At 32.5% G+C, this 25,734-nt stretch overlaps 1 long non-coding RNA gene across 2 annotated transcripts; it reads right to left on the bottom strand.

Moving 5' to 3' along the window:
- Positions 1-11,133: 11,133 nt before the first annotated feature.
- On the bottom strand, positions 11,134-16,149 carry LOC105676857 (uncharacterized). 2 transcript variants are annotated; one of them, XR_010890021.1, is made up of 5 exons: positions 15,902-16,149; positions 15,565-15,648; positions 12,883-13,042; positions 12,564-12,624; positions 11,134-11,627 (listed from the first exon to the last, which is right to left on the bottom strand). It is a non-coding gene; the product is annotated as an uncharacterized lncRNA (long non-coding RNA). The 2 variants fall into 2 exon arrangements; XR_010890022.1 differs by lacking the exon at positions 12,564-12,624.
- Between the last annotated feature and the right edge of the window lie 9,585 nt (positions 16,150-25,734).

The raw sequence follows: 25,734 nt of genomic DNA, 5'->3' as shown, positions 1-25,734 counted from the left end.
ACATTCACTGTAAAAACAAAAGAAAACATATATTCAAATTAATGTTACGCTTTACGTCAAGAAAAAAAATTTGAGTATTTTTTAAAAATAAAACTATTAGCAAAAAGTAAAAAATAAATAACAAGACAAAATTGGTGAGAGACAAATAAACAGTTAAATAATAAAAAATAAAAAATTTACGCAAAAATCGATGAAAATACATGTATATTATTAGATTTCTATAATTAACATTAAGTTTTCAAAAATTGTATTTTATTAAAAAATGAATTCCTATCTGTTTGCCAAGAACGTGCAATCGTGTTCTAGTGGATCCCTTTTGGATGCTTTTAATTCTAGACGCCTTATCACGTTTTCTTACAATATATTTTTCTTCATCTCTTTTTTCAGTTTACATGGCTTTAAATAAATATAAAAAATTTACAAAGCAAGAAACGTACAATAAACTTCTATTAATGTGTATCTAGAAAATAAAAATTCAGTATAGAAATGAGAAAAAAAGCGATCAGCCTAATCTATCAGCGTATACGATGGAAGAGCCTTGACTATGTGTATATTCAACACATTGTATTGTATTGTATTTCTGGCAGGCAATGAGATGGTATAATAATACGGAATTACTTTAGAAAATAATATTTAGTTGTAATATTTTATCGAATTATACATTATTAAAATTATTTAATAAATATCAATTCTTAATAATTATCAAGATAATTAAATATGACTGTAACGTCCTCCACTGAAAAAAATGTTTTGCTGATGTAGATAGATTTCTAGGTGTCACAACAAAAATGTATCGCTATTTTTTGTATCTGCTAAAATATTGTTTGTCACGTCTAAAATTTATAACAGCAACATTTTAGCAATATCTTCTAGAAAATTTAGGTCTTATTGCCAAATAATAATAATTACATTGAGTAAATGAGTTTTGATACGATAGCTAGAACGAGCTATATTTTTTATGAGAAATATAGCTGCCGATTATAACGGGCGCATTATACAAATTATGTTAGATGTGAGGATCATACTCTCATAGCAAAACAAATCACAGTAATATCATAATAATATTTCTTTGTGACGCTCAAATATATCATAATAAAATCGTGGTGACATACGAATGTCTGCTTTATCACAGATATAATGTCGCTATGACATCATTGTGATATGAAAAATAAAATAAAAATATAAAATAAGAAATAGATATTTATCTACTCAATTTCTGAACAATCAGTCTATCTAAATTCCCTGTTTGGATTCAGATATTAAACTGATAGAAAGTTATTACATCTTTAATATTATTAGCTGCCTTTTGCAAACGAACTAATGACTAAATACTGTTTTTGGAATGTTGTAATATTTCTGAGACATTTGATGTTGTAAGGTTGCGCCGAGATCGGCCGTCAGGCGGCGCCAGCTCGTGGCTGCCCAAATTGAGCTAACGACCAGCTGGGCGTTGATCGATACTGCGCGAGCGCGATCACGCGCAGTAATCGAAGGAAACCGAGAAGGTTCTCGAATATACGAGAATCTTCCAAAAAGTTGACTTTATGAGAGAGCAGTGATGCGATCTTTCCCACAGCGGTCCCGGCTCGGCTGTGCTCGGCTGCCTCACACAACCTTACAGAAGCGCTACGTCACGTATCCGTGTGCACACGGCGCTTCTGTAAGGTTGTGTGAGGCAGCCGAGCACAGCCGAGCCGGGACCGCTGTGGGAAAGATCGCATCACTGTGAGAGAGCGATCTTCGAGAATCACTCTCTATCGCCGTACCGTCAGATAAAGTCGCAAAACCGAATTAATAGAGAGGCAGTCGATGATTTTTGTCGAACATTTGAACATAGTCGAATTTATTGTATAAAGCATTATCAAGTTAAAATTATATTGTTAAGTTTAACTTTTGATTTAAATTCAGTGTTGAACTTTATTTTATGTTCCATCCTGTCGAACCTTTTAACGTTGCGGGACGAATTGATCGATCATTATTTATACACAATAATGAACAAGGTCGTGTCGTTTTTGAACGGTAGAATCCGTTCAAATTAATAAACCGTTAGCATATCGCTTTTAAGACTTTTTATTCATAAAAATACATCGCGTTGGAAACGAAATACAATTGCTGAGTCGACTCCAAAAAAATGATCTTGCAATAATAGCTAAAATTTTCTAGGTGTAAAAAATTAACTAAAACAGATAAATGATTAGCAACTGTTGTGATATTGCATATGTAATTACTTAATCAGTTTAGATGACAGAAACAGAATATATATCTGTATTGTTTGTGAACTTTAAAAAGAAAGTTTCTCTAAAGCGCCTATCTATATAAGATCAATCACGTGTTAGATCATGCAATGAATAACATTTAGCAATGGTACCTAAATTTTTTAGAAGCTATTGCTAGAACATTACTGCTATAAATTCTGTATGTGACAAATAATGTTTTCACAGATACGAAAAATAGCGATACATTCTTGTTGCGATATCTAGAAATCTAACTACATCAGCGAAATATTTTTTTGAGTGGAGATAACGAAAGATTACGTCGATTCTTTCAATGTCATATTATGATGATATCACCACGACTGTAACTAATGATATCACTGTGACTTTCTGATAATGTCACAATGACATCTCAATTTTTTTGTAACCTTGTGACTCTATTGTAAGTCTGTTGTAATGTCACTGTGGCTTTTTTTGCTATGGGGGTATATTTATTTGTCTCTCGCCGCTAGTCTTTTTGTGTACCACAGTCAAACTTTATAAAAACTATTGGCTTTAACATGAATAGGCGCCGCAGAAAAACTTTCTTTCTAAATTTCACAAATAGTTTAGATATAAATTCTGTCTCTGTCATTTAGATTGATTAAGTGCCAAACATATTCGATATCACAGTATTTGCTAATCATTTATCTATTTTAGCTAATTTTTCGCACTCAAAAATTTTTTGCTGTAATTGCAAGATCATTTTTTTCAGTGCCATATTTTTGCGAGTAATTTTTTGCTTTCAAATTTCGTTTAGACTTTCTATTTTATTATATATCGAGAATATCGCTTGCTGCGTAAAATGTACCTGACACATGTCGCCAGTAAGGCGCAACCCAAAACCCTTCGTGTCATATAAACCTTTTGTTGCTTCTCGGACTGAGCGGCTGTAAATTATTATATCTCAACGCTTTGAAACTTGAGCCCGATACCCGGATACGACCCGTCGCTTTATGTAAACCATGCTTCAAGTATTCGACACTCTCAATCGTAATCATAACCATCTGCGATTGCAACGGACAAACAGTTGTTTTCTAGAGTCCAGAGTAGTATAAATACGGGCCCTGCGAGACCAACGCGCAGTCAGTCAGAAAACTTTGGAGCTGCACGTCGACATCAGCTCCTTACACGGTCCCTTCTCTAAATTTTCGCGAGCTTTATACTTAGTAAAAATCTGCGAGTTCAATCTCTAGCATACAAGTCAATTCTTGTAAGAATCCTAGTTTATAAAGTGAAATTTCTGTAAGTTTTAGTGTATAAAGTGTAATTTCTCATTCGCAAGATTGCTGTATCTTTATTTCATAAATTTCGTTTTTTTCTAAATAGATTTGCTTAGTTAACTTAAAATTCTCTCTTAAATTTGAAGCCTTCAAATCTTATTTCTCATTAACTACGAATGTTCCTTCATTTTTTATTAATGGTTCAATGCCGAAAACGCGTCGTGTCGACAGAAAGAATCAGCTCCGTCGGTTGGTCGTCGAACTTGGTTGTGATGATCACGCATCAAGAAACGATTCTAGTGTGGTAAAAAGAAAAACAAATCGATAATAAAATAATCAGTGACAGTGATGCATTAGAAGAATCTTCCCTTCTACACGACGGCCAACTTGCCCCTTGGAAATTGATGCCGCTAACTGTCGAACCGTGGACTCCGCCCGCCGAACCCATCCCGTGTAGTGATCCCAGGTATCGTGCATGCAGATTAATTTCGGTGAGTCCATTCAGAGATTATTTTATGAAGGAGTACTTAAAAGCGAACGCGATCGTGAAATAATGTCAGAATCCGAAATAGTATTTCCGCGCCTTGAATCGAGTCTCAATTGTCTTTTTGTGCACTGTATTCTGGATAACGCTTGTTTGAATAAAACTACCAGTACGATGTTGTGTCTTAATTGTAGACTATAAGTGAATAAGGGCTCTAAGTGCCAAAAAATTGATTTTGAAATAAAAAGATATAAATGAATATACAGTTCATTTTTTGAATAATGCATTTGATATTTTAATCGTGATATTTAATCGTGTGTTCATACTTACTTGTAAAAAATACTTTTCATGAAAAAATAAAACAACAGTAAAAAATGCAGTTAAAAAAAATGTTAGAAATTCAAAATTTATGAAACGCTATAAGTGCCAAGGAGGATAATGTAAGAAAGGCTCTAAGTACCAAGCAGAATAACGTAAAGAAGGCTCTAAATGTCATAGATACACGGAAAAAATTTTATATAAAAAATTACTATGTACGTTAGTAGCCGCGGACCATGAAAGAATTATAAAAATTTTTATTATGTTTTTTACATGTGAAACATAGTAAAAATTTTCGGTTCGCGGCTTCATGGTCCGCGGTTAATGTCGTTCATAATAATTTTTCATATAAAATTTTCTCCGTGTAGTATATCTGCTATAATATAAATAAATGTAACTTTTTTTTATTTAACTTTTCTTTCATTGCACAATAGGCAAAAAAAATAATTATAACTAAATAACAATAACTAAATAATTAAATAACTATTAAACTAAATAACAATTAAAGAAATAAAAATTCATTTCTTGGTCTATTATATAAAAATAGCAATTTTAGTGAACAATAAGTTTTAGAAAATAAAAAATTAGTTTATAAGATTGCAAAAAAACTCTTTGTGTTGTTTATTTTTTAAATATGAGATCATATCTCGTAGATTATTTTTCTTTTCTTTGGAAATGTGATTTTGAGCTGGAAGATTTTGAAGTTTCATGGAACGTATAAAAAGTAGAGATGTGTGATTTACAAAATTGTGCGTCGCGATTGCGATCTTCCTTGAGGGGGGAACCTCATTTAGAAAGCCGAAAAATACAGCATTTTTAGGAATTTTTTTTTCAGCTGAAATAAAAGTTATCAGTTCAAAACTTTGTGGTTATTTTATTTACAGTATTAAATGTAAAAAATAATTTTTTTTAGAAAAAAATATTAATATTTTTATTAAAAAATAAGGCCGTGTTCGTGGTACCTTGCCGCCCACTGTGTACAAGATAGCGGCCATTCTTTTTATCTGAAACCAAAAATGAAAATTTTTTCATTAAGTTTATGTAATTACCTTCTGGGTAAACTAAAAAAAATTCAAAAAATGCGAAAAATGGAAAATTTATACGACTTTAAAAAAAATTCCAATTTTTACAAAAAAAAATTCTGATTTTATTGCAAAAAATGAGTGTAATTTAACTTTTTACAAAATTATTTTAGTTCACCCAGAAGAGGTGCTAATTACCTATAAAACAAGCCTAGACACAGCTCAATTGGTTAATTAGAATTTTTTCTATCGTGTACACAAACTTGAAAAATGCTATTTTGAGAAAAACGCGTTTAAAGTTTTCGGTATCGAAATGTGAAAAAGAAAAGTGATTTTTGGAAACAGCTGTTTTCCGCTAGTCTGCTATTTCAGGTCTATATAGCAAACCTTCAGCTTCCTCGTTTACTACTTCTTTTTTTTCTTTCACTACTTTTTGGCATAAAACATCGAACACTACACTCGCGGCGCTGTGAATATGTCTCACTATAAGATCGTATGCACTTTTACTTATGCCTTGCCCGATGTCCATAAGGCCGCAAAACAAATTTATTCCTTCTCTATCGACGCTTTACGATTATTATTCTTCGATTAATTTCATAATCATTGTTTATAAAAGGCTCTAAGTTAATATCTTTACGATTACAGCGGCATGTAAAAACAAGTTTAAAACTGAGGCTCCGATTTCCTGCTTCTTCGAATTTCACACTTTGCTTGCACTTTCCAAATTACACTCTCAAATACGTATTTCCGAAAACGTGCCAAAAACAGTTATAAATTCTATAATCCTATATCTTATATTACCGTTGATCAAGCGCCCTGCCGCGCGCTTGTATACCTGCTCGACGCACGATCTTGTTGAGGCTTGTAGCTCGTAAAATACTTTAAATTTTGGTCTGAAATTTTAAGGAAATATTCTTTGATATAGCTACTATCGACTAATTGTAAAACTATTTCTGAAAAATCGATTTTTTGAACCCTATAAATGAGGTTTCCCCCTTAAGAATTGCAGTGAATGCGATATATATCGCATTGCGATTTTTATCTTATATTTTAAATTGTGCATAATTTTGTATTATAAAGGTGAATCACGTGCCATTTTATATCGCAAACACCATTTTGAATTACATGTAATTTTAAATTTTATTCGATTTAAAACAAAATACGTAATAAATCTTTCAAAAATTATTTTAAAAAGAAATAAATAGCATATACGCAGTTATATAAAATTATTCATAAAACTTTAATTTTTTTTATGTTCAAAAAACATAGTACATTAAATTAATTTACAATTATAATTTATTTAACATATAATTAAAAGTTATTCGGCGTAGGAACAAATGATGCATTCATTGCGAGAAATATTAGTTCAGCTGCGTGCTGCTTCGTTAAACACGTACGCTCTTCTGTGATTACTTTTCCGCCCTTGCTAAAAACACTTTCGGAAGCTACACTCGTTCTTTGAACAGCGAGATATTTTTTTGCTGCTTTGCTCAGCTTTGGCAAATCTCTTTCGTAATCTCACCACCATAACAAAGGATCTGTACTCATGTTAACCATCGGCATCTTTAGGTAATTTTTTATTTCCATTTTAATCTGTTTGATTTCTGTCAGTTGCTCGCTTGGATTCGATATGAACTTTTTGCCTCTTCCGAAATATAGCAGCGAAACCGCTTTCAGGTTCAGTCTGATACTCGTTAGTAGAAATATTATTTGTTTCATTTGGTAGGTCCATTTGACTTATAGCTTCTGCGAGTTGTTTCTCTGTTGCATTTAACTCTTTCCTTAAATATTGCTCTTGGATTTAAAAGGGTGCATAATTGAAGAAATTGACGTCTTGCGAATACAGCTTTCTGTGTCTCTTTTGATACGCATTCGTCATTTGTCTTCATAAGAGGATCATATTGCTCCTTTAGAGCTTGAATTAAATGTTGTCGAAGTTTAGTTTCTAAATCCTTTAAGCGAAAAATAAAAACGGTTTTAATATAATGTTATTAATAATCTGAAAATTATATTTTCTATAACTAAAGTAATATATATTATAAATATTGTTTTTCAAAATTCTACCTTAAACTTTAGAATCGTACTAATATTTTTTTCCCACTCATTATCATCAACAGAAAACTCGTTTTCTTTTTCATTATTTTCCAACGATTCTTCAATGAGATTGATGAATGGTAGTATTGCACTAGCAGTAACATATCGCTCATTAGACATCAATAAATAAATTTCTTGTATTGGCTTTAAAATTTTAATAAGATTTTTGAATGTTTCATGCTCTTCTGCATCTAGTTTAAGTTCAGAATATTTTCCTCGATTAAAAGTTAAAAGAAACTGCGTAATTCCTGCATCTTGCGATACAATAACTTCTATATGATTCAGAGCAGACCACCATCTAGTCGGTATGGATGCGGAAATCATTTTTGCCTCCTTGTTTAAATTCTAAAAAACATAATTATTATATACATTATAACTCAAAGCAATTATAGAAGTATTTTAAATAAACAAAGTATTAATAAGAATAGAATGAGTGATAATAGCAATAAAGAAAAAAATATTTTCTTTGTTTCTTTACGGTGTGTTATTATTAATTATTAATTTCCAGATTTAAAAAAAATACATGATTTTAAAAATAGTATTATGCACAAATTATACAAATAAGTAAATAATATCACATATAGAAAAGATTTCATACATATAAATAATCTTATGTAAAAACAAGTACCTTCATAATTTCTCGAAAACATCTGCAAGCCTTTGTAGATACAGCCATTGAAGATTGAATTTTTCGTGCTTTTAATAAAGCTGGTCTTACTAAATTATCTTTTAGCAGCCTTTCTACACCAATCTATGTGGTGTGAGCAAAACAAGCTATACAGTACTGAACAAAATAAATCATACACTTTTCAAAAAATTGAATTTGTTAGTGTAACTATTTTTTTAACAAGCAAATAAATTATTATATACAGGAAAATCAAAGCATTTCAAAATATTTAAATAAAGGAAATATGAAATAATGAAAATTTTGCTCAATTTGTTTGTAAACAATTTATTATTCAATATTGTTACATTTTGCCCTGGACAAAATAAATCATACACTTTTAGAAGTAATAATTAACAAACAAATAAAATTAATTCTAATGGTGCTTAGTACTTGGTGTGGCCACCTTTAACTTTTAATACCGCTTTCAGTCGGCGAGGCATACTCTCGACTAATTTCTTCAAGTATTCAGGATCAATTTCCTTCCAGGCCTTCTGGAGTGCTGCATACGATGTCTTGTCAGTTACATTCGTTTTATCCACGTTCCTGTCCAAATAAGCCTACAGATTTTCAATGGGATTTAAATCTGGTGATTGTGACGGCCATTCGAGCAGTTTTACTTTATTAGATTTAAAAAAGACAGTGGTTTTCTTCGTCTTATGCTTTGGACCATTATCTTGCTGGAAGATAAAGTTGTTTTCTAAATCCAATTTCAAAAGAGATTCTTCCAAATTCTCGCACAATATATCGATATATCCTTCTGCTGTCATAATGTCTTCAATTCGAGCCAAATTACCAATACCAGACTAGGCAAAGCACCTCTATACCATGATATTACCGCCTCCATGTTTTACAGTCTTCTGAATATTTACTTCTTTGAGGGCGTCGCCAGGTTTTCGCCACACTCTATACCGCCGTTTTTGTCCGAATAACTCAAACTTGCTCTCATCAGACCACAATACCTTTTTCCAAAAGTCTAGAGGCATATTCGCGTATTTCTTGGCAAACTCGAATCGCTTTTTCTTATTTATTTTATTTGTTACGTCCTAACCTGGAGGGAAAAGGCGGAGTCAGGCATACGGACGGACGCAACAATAAAAGTATGAATTTGTGGTCTTTGCTCGCTGGTCGGTATGAAGGGAGGCGACCGCGCGAGCCGAACGATTTTCTTTGGCTGAGAACAGGTAAACGATCGTAAGGATCGATATTACGCTGCTAGAGACCTCAACCGATCGTTCGTAGTTCCCTTTTCTGGTCAAGAGACTTAACTCCCTTTACCAAGAACGGAACCTGCGTGCAATTTTCAAAGGGGAGAAGGGAGGTATTCCTTCTGAGGGAGATAAAAAAGGTTATCGGGAGATTAATGGATAGATTACTCGAATGACATGTTTATCGTTTCGTCGGTTTTTCTGTCGACGAAAATTCAAAATCTAATATCGCGATCGCGTGTCTTATCATAATCTCTTCAAGTATTTACGTAAGGCCTCGAAAGTTTGTTTTTTCTGCGGTTATCTCGCTTGGAATTCAGTCCTATCTGGATACTTTTTTCCAACGGCTTTAGATTAGATGGCACGGTGCGTGCTTATTTCGACAAATTTTCGGTTGAAGAGCCTGAGAGATTATAGTACATTCGGGATTTTTCTTAAATCATTAAAATGATATTTTCGTAACGTTTCTTTGAATTTTTTTGACTGGTCATAAGAAACTTGCGTAAGGGAAAGGTCCGTGCAGGACGAAGGACGTAACATATTAATGAAAGGACGCTTTTCAGTCCAGATTCCCTAAGTCTGCGACGCACAGTGCAATTGCTGATAGTCAGGTTCATCGATTCTACAATGTTTCGCGATGATAGCTTCGGATTTTGTTTTACCATTCGAACGATTCTGGTATCATCACGAAAAGTTGTAGCCCACTTTCGACCTTTTCCGGAATAGTTTGTCACAATCCTATGTGTTTCGTATTTTTTCCAAATGTGCTGCACTGCTCCAACAGAGATCGAGTATGTATTAGCAATTATCCTAAAAGAATCGCCATTCTGTCGGTCGCGAATGACTAAATTTCGGATATCGAGAGAAATTTGCTTCCGTGACATTGTTCTTGCTCGTCACAGTTACTACTGATTCACCGAACACGTAAATTCTAGTCGTAGATATAATGCAAACAAACAGTAGAATGACGAACAGCAGCAAAACAATGAAATGTGGATATTGATTCCCTACGTTATACTATTTAAGTGTATGATTTATTTTGTCCAGGGCAAAACGTAACAATATTGAATAATAAATTGTTTACAAACAAATTGAGCAAAATTTTTATTATTTTATATTTTTTTTATTTAAATACTTTGAAATGCTTTGATTTTCCTGTATGTAATAATCTATTTGCTTGTTAAAAAAATTGTTACACTAACAAATTCAATTTGTTGAAAGGTGTATGATTTATTTTGTCCAGTACTGTATGTGGTATATTCATGGAAGAAATGGCTTAAACTATATTCGAGCCGTTATCTGTGGAAAATGCTGTGACAGATGATCGAGAAATATTCCATTCCTCTAATGCGTTTGTCAGACCCTCTTTTAAATTTAGAGCCGTATGATCAATATCTAACAAAGTGCAATTTAGGCAAGCGCTCATTAATTTTCATTTTTCTGTTATAAAGTGTGCCGTAAGTGAGAAATAAGGACTTTTTGCTTCCAGCAATCAGTTGCAAAAGAAATGTCTTTTGCGTTTTTCATAATATTCATGATAATCGTTTTAGTCTTCTCCCAGTGAGCATTATGTTATCAAAAAGAGCTCTTCAAGTACTCAGATTTGAGAGTTAGACATCCAACAACACCATCTTGAAGATAACATAATGATATCAATAAGCCCTCTAATGCGTCACTTTTAGAGGAAAAAAAGAGATCACATAAATGACATCTAAAAGAATATTAAAATCTGACTTCTTCTAAATATCAAGAAAATGTTAACATTAAGAATTGTTATTAATAGCACTATTTTTATGTATTTTATTATATGAAAAGGAACACAATGTTACATACAATACATTATATAACTTTTTTATTATAAATGTAGAATCTATATAGAAACATTTCAGAAATTATGTTGTATGGTACATTTGAGTAATACAAAAAATAATTTTTTTTTTTTTTTCCTTATTTTTTTTACATACAAAAATAAAAACATATAATATATGATCCTTACATATAAAAATAATAAAAATAAAAAAGTTATAAAAGTAATATTAAAATTTTATTTTTAATACTTTTCTTAATTATTTATTTAAGTAATTACACATGTTGTGTACAATACAATATTGCACATGTGAAAAATAAAATTATCATGACAATAAAATGCATATATAGAATATTTCAATACCACTTTTTTATAATTTATCAAAACTAAATAAAACAAAAAAATCTATAATTTTTTCTCAAACATTTCATTTCTTTTTTTCATGTCGTTTTGTATTTTGATTTATCCTATCTTCAGTATGCTGTAGCCAGTTTTTAATTACAGTTTGGATGGAATGGGAAGAAATACTCTTTCCACTAATACTGATGTTTACTTCTGAAAAAATTCTGTTAATAAATTTTATATAATAAAAAGTTAAAATTATAAATTATTATAAAATTATTAAAATTATAAATTTTTATTTTTATTATATATTTACTATTTTCTAAAAAGATATTCAGAATATATTATATAAAAAATATATTCAAAATATATATTTCAGTATATTATACTCAGAAATTATTAATTAAGAAACGTAAAAATAAATTAATTAATTAACTAATTCTTGAACGTTAAAAATATGTAGTAAATAGATGAAAAAAATTTAATTGGAAATAATAATCTCTATAATAATAATAATGATTAAAATATTATGAAAAAATTACAACAAAAATATATTATTAACTATTTCTTTTTTACATATTATTAGATTACAGTACACAAAGTATCCAAAAAGTGACACAATTGGTGTGTAGTGGATAGTAGTAGTGGATAGTAGTAGTAGGTAATTCATATTCAACCAGAATGATATTTCCTATTTGCTTACGCAATTTTACGTTCAATTCCAAGAAAGTTAGGAGGCGTACTAGCCTTACTTATATCAATTATAATTTTATATATTATACCTCTAATAACTACTTCAATAAACACAATAAGATTCTACCCATTTAGACAATTTTTATATTGAACTTTTATCAATATTTTTATTCTATTAACTTGAATTGGGGCGCGACCAATTGAATACCCCTATGTCTATTTAAGACAAATTTTATCCCTATCATACTTTTTATATTTTATATTACTATTTATATCATATAAATATTGAGACAAATATATATTTTATTAATTAATTCAACTCAAAAGTGATTAATGATCTTGAATAAGAATATATTTTAAAAATATAATATAAAAACAAAACTTTCTATTAACTTTTTTCATAATTATAAATTTAAATAATTAATGTAAATATAATTTTAAAAGAAAAATTATTACCAAATAATTTAACACTAACGGCAAACTACTACTAAGTGCATAGCTCATACGTAATGTCCACCTAAAAAATGATGCAGATTGGTTAAACTATGTTTAATATCATTTATATGACAATTACTCATTTCTGTATCGTTGTGTATCTCTTTATATATTTTAAAATTTAAAATAATTTAACTAATTAATAAAATAATTTAATAAATTAATTTTACTTTTACTTTGAATTAATTTTTTTCCAATTTTTAATAATTTTTATCAAAAATAATAATTATATGATAATTAGTTAAAAGTAATAAATAAAACTATAAGAAAACAAAAATACCGATAATGACGTCATCAAATTTCATGTCTCTCGTTTGTATAGTATTTTTTTGTCCGGTCCATGAGAGTTTGTAAGCTAGATAATCAGTTAGAGTAAGTTTTAATGCGTTTCTTACATGTTGTTCCGCATCTTTTCCTCCTATAGTTCTAATTATCCTTTTCTGTAACAAAGTTTATATAATTTAACTTTTATACATGTATTTTTATTTTTTTAATTTAATTGACAAAGAGTATTTACATATTGTGATAAAGATACGGAGTCTTGTGTTATCAATTTATTAAATTCTTCTAGTACCTCAGGCGTTCCAATCGGTAAATTCAAATTTATTGTGTTCTCTTGTGAAGAATGTGGATGTATATCTAACAATAATTATTAGATTGTAACCAATAATCGTGTAATTTTTTTAATGTCATTCTGACAAGCTCCTATTTAAGAAAAACAATATGTGTGTGTGTGTGTGTGTGTGTACATATGTATATAATTAATTAATATATAGGAAGAGGCAATAACTATTGCCACCTTGGATATTTTCGGAAGTATTAGAGTAGGAGAAAAATTTGTTTAATAGAAGTTACATGATATAGAAGATATTCGAGAAACCAATAATTATTACTTTACCTTATATATAACTATAGTTAAATCATATTTATTGAAATATAAATTATTAAAAATTTATTTTTATACACTTACTACAACATAATTCATTATGAGATTCTTCTTTTCTTGTGATATTTTTTTCAATCTTTTGTTGATTGGTTTTATTAGGTGTTCCTAAATAACAATTCCTCCAAGTTTAGGTTATTTTACGTTTTACTTGGGCTATGTCACTTGGCGCGCACAACGCGAGCGTTTATTATTGTTTATTATCCTTGACGACCGTATCGAACTACCGGTTGTTATCGGTTCAAGAGCTCACTTATTAGAGACATCTATAAGTGGACATCATAAAGGGCTTTTTTGAAAGACGTCTTATAAAAAGATAACTTATTGATATCATTTTTAAGAGATGTTAATGAGGTCTTCAAAAAGTCCTCTTAAAGAGCTCTTCCTCTTAATAATGCTCACTGGGCTTATATAACATAGGGATATATTTTTCAGTCATAACGTTTCTATGAGGACATTCAAAGTTAGAAGCTATTGTTTTTAGTAATATTCGAAATCCTTGAAAATTCATGTTATATGTATGCATAGAATATGCATACTATATGCATATTATACTAATGTCATATTATATGCATAGAAGTAGCAATGAAATACGCTATAGCTTTTGAATATTTTTCATGAGTGCGTTTGTCTATAGCACGGAATTGTTGGAGACAAGTCTGACGAGTTTTAGATGCAGATTTAGAGTGCAGTGTTTATTATTATTATAACTTTTTTCAATAACTTCTCTCTTTCGAAAACTTCTCAATTAGACTATAGTAAATAATGCATTAAAATTAGAAAATAATTTCTTGTTAAAAAATTTACTTAAATCAAATTCAGGTTTAGTATATTACAGTGCAATAGTTGTTAAAATGTAGTGAATAAATTTTTAAAATACTAAATCCAAATTTTATAATTTTAAAAACAGTGTTTTAATAAATATTTGTTTAAATTTATGTTTCCAAACTTTTAAAAATAATGAATAGTGCACTTATAAAAAAAAATATTTTCTCAGTACAATTTATTACATTTGAGGAAACATATGCTGAAATAAAGTTAATATATTCAATAATAAGAGAAAGAATATTTTATTTGGAACAAATAAGTTTTTAAATTTTTAAAACGCATTTTTTTACTATCTGTTTTTCTTTCGTTTAAATGTTTTTCTGTATGTTGTTTCGCAAGAATTTTAATGACTGCATTCAGTAGAAAAAGTAGCTCAATAAGCGGTTAGTCATTATTACTTGTGATTGAAATAGTCTTGTAAATCTTTGATAGATTTAGGAAAATAAATCAATTCTCATTTTTATGTTCAAAATCAGTAAGTAGTAAAAAATAAAAGCTATAATTTAGTACATAATAACTATATTGTACAAAAAATTATTTTTACAAATTAAGAATAGTTTATTTAATAGAAAAATCATTTTCTTAAATTAAATCAATATTATTATAAAATTACTAATTTATAAAAAATAAGATTTATATTTCAATAAATATTGACTAAAATGTATAAAATAATTCTTACAATTAATGATTTTTTACTTAATAAAAAAAAGCATTTTCTTGAAATAAAAAAATAAATATGATTGGAAAATTACTAATTAGTAAAAAATAAAAATTATATTTCAATAATCATTGATTGTATTATACAAAATACTTGTTATAATTAATAAATAATTTCCTTTATAATAGAATTATGTTCTTCAAATAAATACATGTATTTTCTTATTTAAAAAAAATGCGTTCACAGTTGTATGCAAACTAACGATTTACTAAAATTAAGGAAATTTTCTTTTTTTTTAGTATATTTTTTTCTCTGTGTACATTTATGATGAAATCAGCAATACATATATTTATAATTAACTTTATTGACATATATTATTTATAAATATACGATTGTAATTCTAATTTAGTTACGATAAAAAATGAAATTCTAATTCAGATCGTGCATAACAATATTAAATTGCAGAAAATATAATTATTAAAAATATTTAAAAGTAATATTAAAACAGTAAAAAATAATAAACATAAATTTACCTTTAAGGTTTTGCAAAACTTCAGTGTAATTGTTGACTAAATGCTGTAGGAGACTAGCCATGGTAGTAATTGTTCACGTAAAATCTGGTAAAAAAAAAATTTGAAGCGTAAGTACAAAATGTACTTGTTTTACATATCCTTAATGTCTACTATATGCATCAACGATAAATTTAAAAATTTTTTATTTATATGTATATACATAGTATATACAGTACATTTTTTTCACATTATGGATATTTTATGTATATACATAAGATATCAAATGTTTACTGGAATATTGACTAAAAAGTAAACTTGCAAAAAAAAACGTAAATGCAAATTTCTTATGTGCACTCACCCTTTTTTTAACTTTGCGGATTAGTTTTACAAATTCTGGGATGAAGAACTTTGTGATTATTGCCTCCTCTCAAAATTAAAGAAGCTTAGATACAATTTACTCCGTATGCGTCTTTCTCGTCCGTATTGAGATAAACGTCCCTTCAAAAACTGATCGTTAATGAATAAAAAATACATCTCGAGCAATGTTCTTATAAAAGATATTTTTCACGCATGCGCGGTGTAGTACCAATGAATCCGGTGGTGTATATGAATCATGTAGGGGGTAATGTTTGCACTGTTGAGCACAAAAAGAGCTGCCTTCTTATCAGTATTCATTATCAGTATTGAAATTTATAATTTTTCAAATTACTGACATTTCTGTCAGGACATGACACAGCCGTGTTACATAAACAACAGATCTTTTTGTTTTTGCCTTTAGTGTGGGTTGTCTGTTTCTCATCATTAAATAATTTAAAAAAATCTTTTACCGATTTTCTTGTTGATGGTAGTTCACTTTCAACTGATTTGCTTTCTTCCATTGCTTCCACTGAAGATTTTAATATCTCCACAGCGAACATTTCACAATGTCAACTCGATTACTTGCGTCTGCCACGGAAGACTGACGATAAGCTCTCGCTATCTCGCGACAGCCGATCCGCGTTCAGACAAATGCGAATCTTTGAACAATATCACGCGTTCAAACAAATGCAAGTAACCGTATCTCTTGATTTTTATTATTTTTATTATTTGATTTTTTATTATTTGAGTTTTATTATTTTTCTATATGTGTATAAATAATTAATGAATAAATACTTCATTACAAGTGCGATTGTGACCTACATTTACAATTTTAATTGCAGGCGCAATTTTAAATCGGAGGCGCAATTTTAAACCGCATGCGATTTCGCGATTAAAAATCCAATTGCAAATCGCACTACAATTAAAAAAAAAAAAAAATTATGATGCTTGCGATATATCGCAAAATCGCACATCTCTAATAAAAAGTGTTATTGTAAATCATTTATTATACGAATGGCACTTAGCGCTTTATACACGTTATTAGCTATGGCACTTAGAGCCTTTAATATTTTTAGTCTACAAATTATTTATTTTAAGTCATTTATTATATTTTTAACATTTAGTGCTTTATACACGTTGTTAATAATGGCACGTAGAGCAGTTTTTTATTTTAATCGCAATTTTTTTTTAATTGGCACTTAGAGCCTTATTTACTTACAGTCTAGAATTTTTATCATAATTTGTCAGAATTGACACGCAGTAATTTCGAACATGTCCTCAGTCATCATTTAAATGTCGGTTCAGTGATTTTTTTGGCAATGTGTCGCGTGTGTCGCCAAGACTAGGGTTGCACGAGATACCAAGACTAGTCTTGGTATTATCTTGTCTTGTCTCGAAATTCGAGACCAGATCAAAACAAGATTTTTAATTAGTTATCAAGACAATACCAAGACTAAGTTGTCAAGATTATTGGTCTTGTCAAGATTGGTTTTTATAAAAGTTAGAATATTTATATTTGTAAATTAGATGAGAAAAAAATCACTATATTATACAAACTTAAAAAAATTTTAATTGATAAAAATATTTATGTTAACAAGAAACATTTAATAGAAACATTTAATATAAAATTTTTATAAATTAGAAATTAAATTCGCAAATTTTGGACATTAAAGAACATTTCAACCATGAATTGATGCACATTAATGCTCTCAAAGATTGTAATCTGTTTCTATTTTTCGACATAGTCAGAGCTCCTATTGAAAAAAGTCTTTCTATTGGCACAGACGAGGCAGTTGAACTTAAAATGTCTTGAGCCATTTTTGATAATGTTGGATAAATATAAAAATATGAGCGTGACATTTCCATTATTCCAAAATATTTACATCTGCACATTCCCTCGGAGCCTGTAGATAATTATTGATTTCTGTTTTCCATGAAATAGTTAATGGTTTTTTATGTAAATAGACGGCACTTATATATAATATATATATATATATTTACTATATATATCATATCTATAATATACAGGGTGTCTGGCAATAATCGCCCCACCGGTCATATACAGGTAGAGGAGGTCAAATCGAGTAGAAAAGTCCTTTACGATTTTTTAATTTTCATAATAAGTACTGAGTAATTAACGAAAAAAGATCGACGAATCCGCGCGAGTAAAGCGCGCGCGGTGAGAAGGACGTCCCACTGCTACGCGATCACTAGGACACAAGGATCTAGCGTTACGCGCCGCTCGTATGTTGCCATTAGGCGCGTTCAGCAGAACAAATCGCTTGGTAGCAATCGAACATGATTGGCTCTTACTTTTAGAACCAACAAATCAACGTTAAGTGTTGACTAGACGACAATTCAGCAGTTGTTCTGCTGAACGCAGCCATTGTCATTTGTAGAGCGCTCCTCCCAACGCTTCATCGCGCGCCTAGTGATCGCATAGCAGTGGGACGTCCTTCTCGCCGCGCGCGCTTTACTCGCGCGGATTCGCCGATCTTTTTTCGTTAATTACTCAGTACTTATTATGAAAATTAAAAAATGATAAAGGACTTTTCTACTCGATTTGACCTCCTCTACCTGTATATGACCGGTGGGGCGATTATTGCCAGACACCCTGTATATTATATCTTTATCTTTATTATGTTTCAATATATTTTGCTGAATTTTATTGGCTCTTTCATTTGAATTTTCTAAATAATAATTATTTTTATTGTTACGTCCTGAGTTGGAGAGGATAGTAACAGTCACGTATCGCCGGTCAACTTTCAAGGGTCTGACCCAGTGGCTTGAACGGTTTGTATATTTGGATCTGAAAAACGGGTCAATAACTGAAGGATAAATAACAAATTTCTCAATGTTTGAATTACTCGAGATCGAGCCGGGCGTAAACGGCGGACGGGTTGAAAAGTTGAACTTGAATCATAGTTCACTAGAATAAAAGGAAAAAAAAACTGAACTGAATCTGGTTGTATAACTCGAGTGAGAAGGGGAATGTATATAATAAAAGAAGAAAATTTGATAGAGGGACTTACACTGGTTGAAGATTGTCGCAAAATCTCGGAAGTCCACGTAACGCTAATCGATTTAAGCTGGAGGGCTTCTGGCTTCGGAAACGAAATCAGCGGTTTTTTAAATTGTTGCTACTAATGATAGTTGCACAATTAATTGGCACAATCTGGTTCACACTTTATGTTTCTTCTTTTAGTAATTCTGACAAAACTGAGTGTTAACTGCATACTCTAAATTCTACCGATATATTAGTCGTCCAGAAAGGGCTGTCTCTAATTTTTATAATTGTTACCTCTCTCTTTTACGTCCCTACTTAATAATTTCGGACGTTGATTTGATGAAAAAAAATTAATTATGCAGCGTGAGAGAAACTTCGTTAGGTTATGTCGACATTATTCAAACAATTTAAAATTTATTACTCCCCGTGTTTGCCAGATACGGTTTCGTTTCTAATGAAATGATCCTTTTGATTTCGATGGGGCATAAAATGCTAACATTTAGAAGAATCTATGCATTCTATTGGTGGTGTGTGAGTATGGTAGGGTGGTTTCTTAATCCTCACGCAGTGTAATTTGATTGACAAATTTATGATTGCCCACGCATTCGCAGTGCGAAATATCCGATCTGACAAACACTCGACCGGTGTCGACTTTTCTGATGGACATTATTTATGTTTGTGCGAAAAATTCTTTTAGCGGAGCTGATGATTTGCTTGGTCTTAGCGTTTAGAGCTGCAGGAAGTTTAAGTTGCGATGATTTAACATTCAATTTATGATGTCAGTTCTGTCAAAAGCTTAGATTCAAATATTAAGATCGATTCTGGCGTAAACGGCGGATGGTATTAGAATTTGAACTTGAATCGTTCACTATAATAAAAAGAAAGAAAACCAACCTGAATCTGGTTATTTAACTCGAGGAGAAAGCGAGGGAATGTAATCAATAATAAAAAAAAAGAAAATTTAAATAAAGGGACTTACGGCTTGGAGATTGTCGCAAGCCTCGGAAGTTCAAGTAGTATAGTTGGTTTAGGCTGGGAGGGGGACCTCTGGCTCCGGAAGCGAGATCGGCGGCTTCTCTCACTTGTTGTTATTGATGATCGTTGCACGTTAACCAGCACAGTTTTGTTTACTTTAAATACTTTGGTTTAGTGATGTTTGCGAACTGAGTTCTAACTGCAGACTCTAAGACTTTTTGATATGTTATTCCGGAATATTTTCTGTCCGGAAAGGGCTGTCACAAGTTTTTATAATTTTTATAATTGTTACCCCTCTCTTTTTCGTCCCTACTTAATAATTTCGGACGCTGGTCTCATGGAAAAATTAATTGGTCCTTCACTGTTAAATGTAAAAGAATTAAATTTAAACCAATTTCTTGAGTAACATTTTTTTAACTAAATGTTTAGTTAAATGTGTGTCAAAGTTATTATTGTAACATAAAATATATAGTTAAAAAATAACTACCTCTACCCTGTGGTTAAATTGCGTACTTTCAAAGAAAGCAATTGAGTCGTTGAGTCCGAATAGTAAACGCCATCACACACAAAATTCCGTAGCGACATAAGACGACATAAGACGTAGCGACGTAAGATGCATTTATACTCAATTATAATTAATCGATTTCCTTACGATTACGTCGCTACGGAATTCTCTGTGTGATGGCGTTTGTACATGTTTGTAACAATTTAAACATGAATTGTGAGTTTCATCTTGGCATTAATCTAAATGTATATCAGATACAAGAATACATCGTGCTTCTGGATGCACCCAATAACATGAATAATGGTTTCTGCACACAGGATAATGCTTGCCGCGCGGCAAGACGCGACGCGGTAGCCAATCAACTTATAACTTTTCTATAAGAACAGAAAATTGATTGGTTACCGCGTCGCATCTTGCCGCGCGGCAAGCATTACCGCGTTCTGTGTGCAGAAGCTATAATGGCTGCAATGAGTAATAACAAGCGCACTATCAGCGCAATCTGCGTATGGCAAGATTTAAACGCACGAATATGGCTTCTACACCCAGGACGCGGCAAGCATTATCCTGTGTGAAGAAGCCAATAGAGGGGTAACTTACACATACGCAAACACGTACATGTGAATACATGTAAGTCACGCGACTCATATGTTCATAGCTTGCGCATGTGCGCGATACCCCTCCATCGTGCTTCTTGCTTTTTTTTTTTATTGAGAGTAAAAAGGAAGCTACGGCACGTGGCCATACAGCTATTCATTAACACAAGCTCGGAATACAATGTCTTCTTCAATATGTCACGTGTGTGTAATGTGTAAATGCGTTAGTGTATGTGTGTATGTATGACCACAATATGTGAGCTCAGGTCCGTGGGTTTGTTAAGCCCAAATGACTGTGTGGTTCAGCCATCCTTGCGGTCGTGCTTCTTGCTTCCAGCATCTAGAATCTGACTACACTCTGCCGCATCGATACGGAAGCGATAGTTGTCGTCGATTTTTGTGATTGCAATTAGTGAGTGAGTAAGTACGTGTACTTTGATCGAGTACTAATCCCTGCTGTTTTGCCGTGCTGTTCTATTGAACTAAGATCGAAGGAGAGAGCGAGCAACAAGGTGTCTACAATCGGCGAGTTTGTCTAATCTTATCTGTTTTTATCTTCTTCAATTCTTAAAAATTCTTATCTGGAAGTGAATTTTGCTTTGTACAAATTTCGCGAGGGCCCTGTGCCGTCACGAGGTCTATGTTTAGAATTGGTGCTTTCCATTTAGTGACACAAATTGACACAAGCATCATTCTATCTTTGTTGTTTATTGATGTTGAAAAAAGACAGAATGTTTGTGTCGACTGTGTTGCCGATCTGACAAATACCCAACCGGTGTTGACTTTTATGATTGGCATTATTTATGTTTATGCGAAAAATTCTTTTAGCGGAGCTGATGATTTGCTTGGTCTTAGCGTTTAGCGCAAAAAGTTTAACTTGCGATCATTTAATATTCAATTTATGACGTCAGTTCTGTCAAAAGTTTAGATTTAAATATCACTCTTGTGAGTTAAATGAATTTTTGATTTGTTTATCGGAAGCAGCGTGTAAGAAGCTTCGTTAGGCTATGTCGACATTATTCAAACAGTTTAAAATTTATTACTTCTCGTGTTTGCCAGATACGGTTTCGTTTCTAATATAAACTCGCGAGAAAGAAAAGAATCGTGGAGTCCTATCAGAACGTAACAATAGTCTTGGTGAGGGCTTTCTCGAATCCTACTTGCGCACGCAAACTCCCGTGTTTCACGAGATTCCAATGTTCGACGCAATTGGCGGAAAGATCGGATGTGAGATCAAAGGCGAAAATCGCGAGCGTAATCATCTCTACTAATGGCGTTTCTTTTGTTTAGAAAATGTATACTCGTACCCGAAAAAAAGAGTTTAATAAGCTTGAACATAGAGCGGTTGTTCCGAGAAACAAGGTTGTAACGGTCTGCTGGGGATTTGCATCCCATCTTGATAGAGAGAAAAAAAATTTATTTCATAATATTGAAAGTTAAAGGGGTTAAATTTTTTATGTCCGTTGAACGCCACATTATCTACAAACCCCACTATTACGCGTTTTGGTAATTGTCCGAGTATTACGTTATCTATCGATTCTCTCGTGACCCCGCTGTGAATTGTAAATGTTTTAACCTCGACTCTTGTGAGCGGATATTTAGCGGTGGTTTTACTCAACATTCTCGCGTATGCGAGTAACATACCGAAGCTTATTTTTACTCTTCTCACGAGCAGCGTGGCGTCGCGAATGCGTAATTTAGAAACTGTGGCATCGGGTTCCATGAAACAGAAAGAATTTTTTGAACAAACGAGTCTTATTCGCATTTCTACTCCGTTGATTAAAAATTTATCTTGATTAAAGACGTCGCAATGAAGATGTCCCATGAGATCTAACATTTTTCCATCGCGGAGATAGGTAGATTGTCTTACGAAGCCGCTATTGCTCGGTACTGCTTCTATCAAGCTTTCCATACTTCCCGGCGTATCCGTATCCCACAGACACGCGGTAAGATGGGTGGTTTTCGCGCGCGAAGAGTAATTTAATAAAGACTCGATGTAGGCGCGATATGCGTTTGCATTATTCGGAGGCGACACGAGCTTTTGATTAAAGCTCTTCTTTAACTAAATACAAAAACACACGTCTAAACATCCTCCCGAAAAAGCTACCGATGTTGTGTCCTCGCTAATAAGGCGATCCCACGAAAAAAACGTTTCCTCTGTCTCGCACGCTATCATTCAGCGCTTCGTAATATTCCGCCATCTTGTAGTCGGTTTCAGCCGCTCCTCACACGAAACTTTGTATTTCGGTTAATCGTATCGTCTAAAATGCAACGTTACCGTCAACGTCCCACCCTCAAATGGAATACGCTCCTCCAGCTGATCTCTTATATCGATTTCAATTGTCTCGAAATTGGTCCGTCGCAATAAAATATAATGTCCGGGTGAAAAATGAGCCACTTGATAGGATCCGAAATCGTGATCACACGAGACGACTGAAACTATTCGAAGAAGAGGTGTTTGCACATCATCTGTTATATACGGTTTACAAGCATCGCAATAGACGAAAAGCTTGTCGGGGATACCGCGAGACAAGCTGGCGGGAAGATTAGACACGAGCGGTACCGCGTGATCAATATGATAAAGTAGGAAGGCAGTGTTACGTCTGGTCACTAGACGTGTGTAGAGAATTCTGTAATATCAATTATTAGCGCGAAATTTGAAATACCTTCTTATTTTTTTAATCACCCTGCATTTACCGGGTTTATTAGGGATACAGGAGGTAATGATCTATCGTGCGAAAGGAAACGAATAAAATAAAAAAATAGATTAAATCAACTCATCTAATTTTAATTAGTAGCAAAGCTTTATAAACACAACTGAGTAATGCAGATATTATAAACTGCACGATACGTCTTAATAACGCAAAAATTATAAACTGCACGATACAACTTAATAATGTAGATATTACACACTACTAAATATGAACTGGATAATTCAGTGATTTTAACTGGACAATGCAGAGAATAGTATATAGAATACAATCTGACTTAACAGTGAGACTGATGGAAGAGTACTGTTGCGCGAGCGATGATGTACGTTGGTTCTCTCGTGGTGGAGAGTAGGTCCTCAAGAGTATCGCATAGATTTTTAATCGTCACATCGGCTTCTTGATACGTTGGAATATTGTTTGGCTGGAAGTTGATATGCAGCTCGTTTTCGTTTATAGAAGATAGCTGGCGGGTGTCTGGTAACCTTTTTGGACGAAGCTGACTTGCTTCCGTTGTTGCCTCTTAATCTCCCGTGAAATTATTCCATCAGCCTTTGCTTATGTTATTCTTATCTCTTCGCTTATTTGTTCAATGCATTGTTTAGTTACGCAGTATTCTTATGACTAATATTCTTATAACTAATAATATAATTAATACTTATAATTATAACTTCAATCTTGCTCTTTAGATGAATTTTAGATGGACTTGTACAGATCTCTTTAATAATGTTCTGTTTTTTGAATTTTACCATTGTCGGAACATCACAGCAGGAAAGTTTTCTTTGTACCATTCAGGCGAGATATCCTCGGGAGGAAAGAGAGATTCCTTTATAAGATGTGGATCTATGAGGGTCAAAGCCAAATATACGTGCAAGTTTGTCTGAAAAATTTATATAATGGTCTTGTTTACATTGTGTCGTTTACATCTTGTTGACAAAGTGGAGATACCTTTGAAGCATCTCCCTGTACATTTTCCATCTCTCCCCCGGATCAGGAGAAGTCGTTGAATTAAGAATTCGACTCATTTCCGCATCGAGACGCGAAATCGGAATTCCGGGGGTTTGTACGGTATTATTAACGTTTTCCGACATCGTCGTCGTCGTCGTTTCCGAATTTTGCCTCGCCTCAGCTATATTTGCCGCTTGACGCTGCATTTTCTCGAGATTTTCCAAAGAAACGAGTACCATTTTTCGCGCCCTTTCCATAACGTAAAGAGTTTCAAAGTTTTAAAATTTTAATTCTTTTCGATAACTCGTGAAACTAAAGCAGAGAGAATAGGCAAAATAATATAGGGTAAAAATCCTCCGTGTTGTGTCAATAGTTTTCTTTTGGATTTCCAACTACCACGTTTTGACGCGATACAACGCAGCGGTGTTTTGTGCTTTACCAGACGATTTTTTTCTCTCTGCTCGAGCGATACGTTACCTTTGAGAGTGTTGAAAATACACTTGCGAATACAATGAATGAGATTATCGTCGGCGTTTCTTCGAAACGCCGTTCGTTGATTTTTTTTTCATGTAACACAACACGCGTAGAAGACAAGCGTTTCTTTCGCCAATAGAACGTTTCACGACTTTCGCCGCTCTATCCGGACTTCTTCTCGCGCTCTCCTTCTCGAGCATTATTATTACTACTGCTGCGTGCGTGAACTCACGTCTTCCTTTTATACGAAACCCTCTCTCATCGTCGTCGTCGTTGTCCCAAAGACTGATCTACAAGGAACGTAAACGTAATGAGCGTTATCGTTGGGAAAGACGCACGTTCGAAAGCGGAATTCTTTAGGTGTCGATTGTTTCAGATCGAGTAATAAATACCCGTGAGGACGCAAAGTAGCGTCGAAGTATGCTTCTTCTAGAAACTTTGAGTCATTGGGGTATACCTGTAGCGCGAGATGACGAATTTGAGCGCGATCGCAGGGATTCTTGCAGACGACGATGTAGTTAGAATTAAGAGATATGTCGCGCTGCCCGTGCCCCTGGGGAAATAGATTTTGTGTGATGAGTATAACACTGAGATTCTTATGATGATCTACCCTTTGTAAAAAGA

Source organism: Linepithema humile, chromosome 4 (assembly GCF_040581485.1).
Source record: "Linepithema humile isolate Giens D197 chromosome 4, Lhum_UNIL_v1.0, whole genome shotgun sequence".
In the NCBI taxonomy this organism is placed as follows: domain Eukaryota; kingdom Metazoa; phylum Arthropoda; class Insecta; order Hymenoptera; family Formicidae; genus Linepithema; species Linepithema humile.
This window is presented reverse-complemented; position numbering and strand designations above follow the sequence as displayed.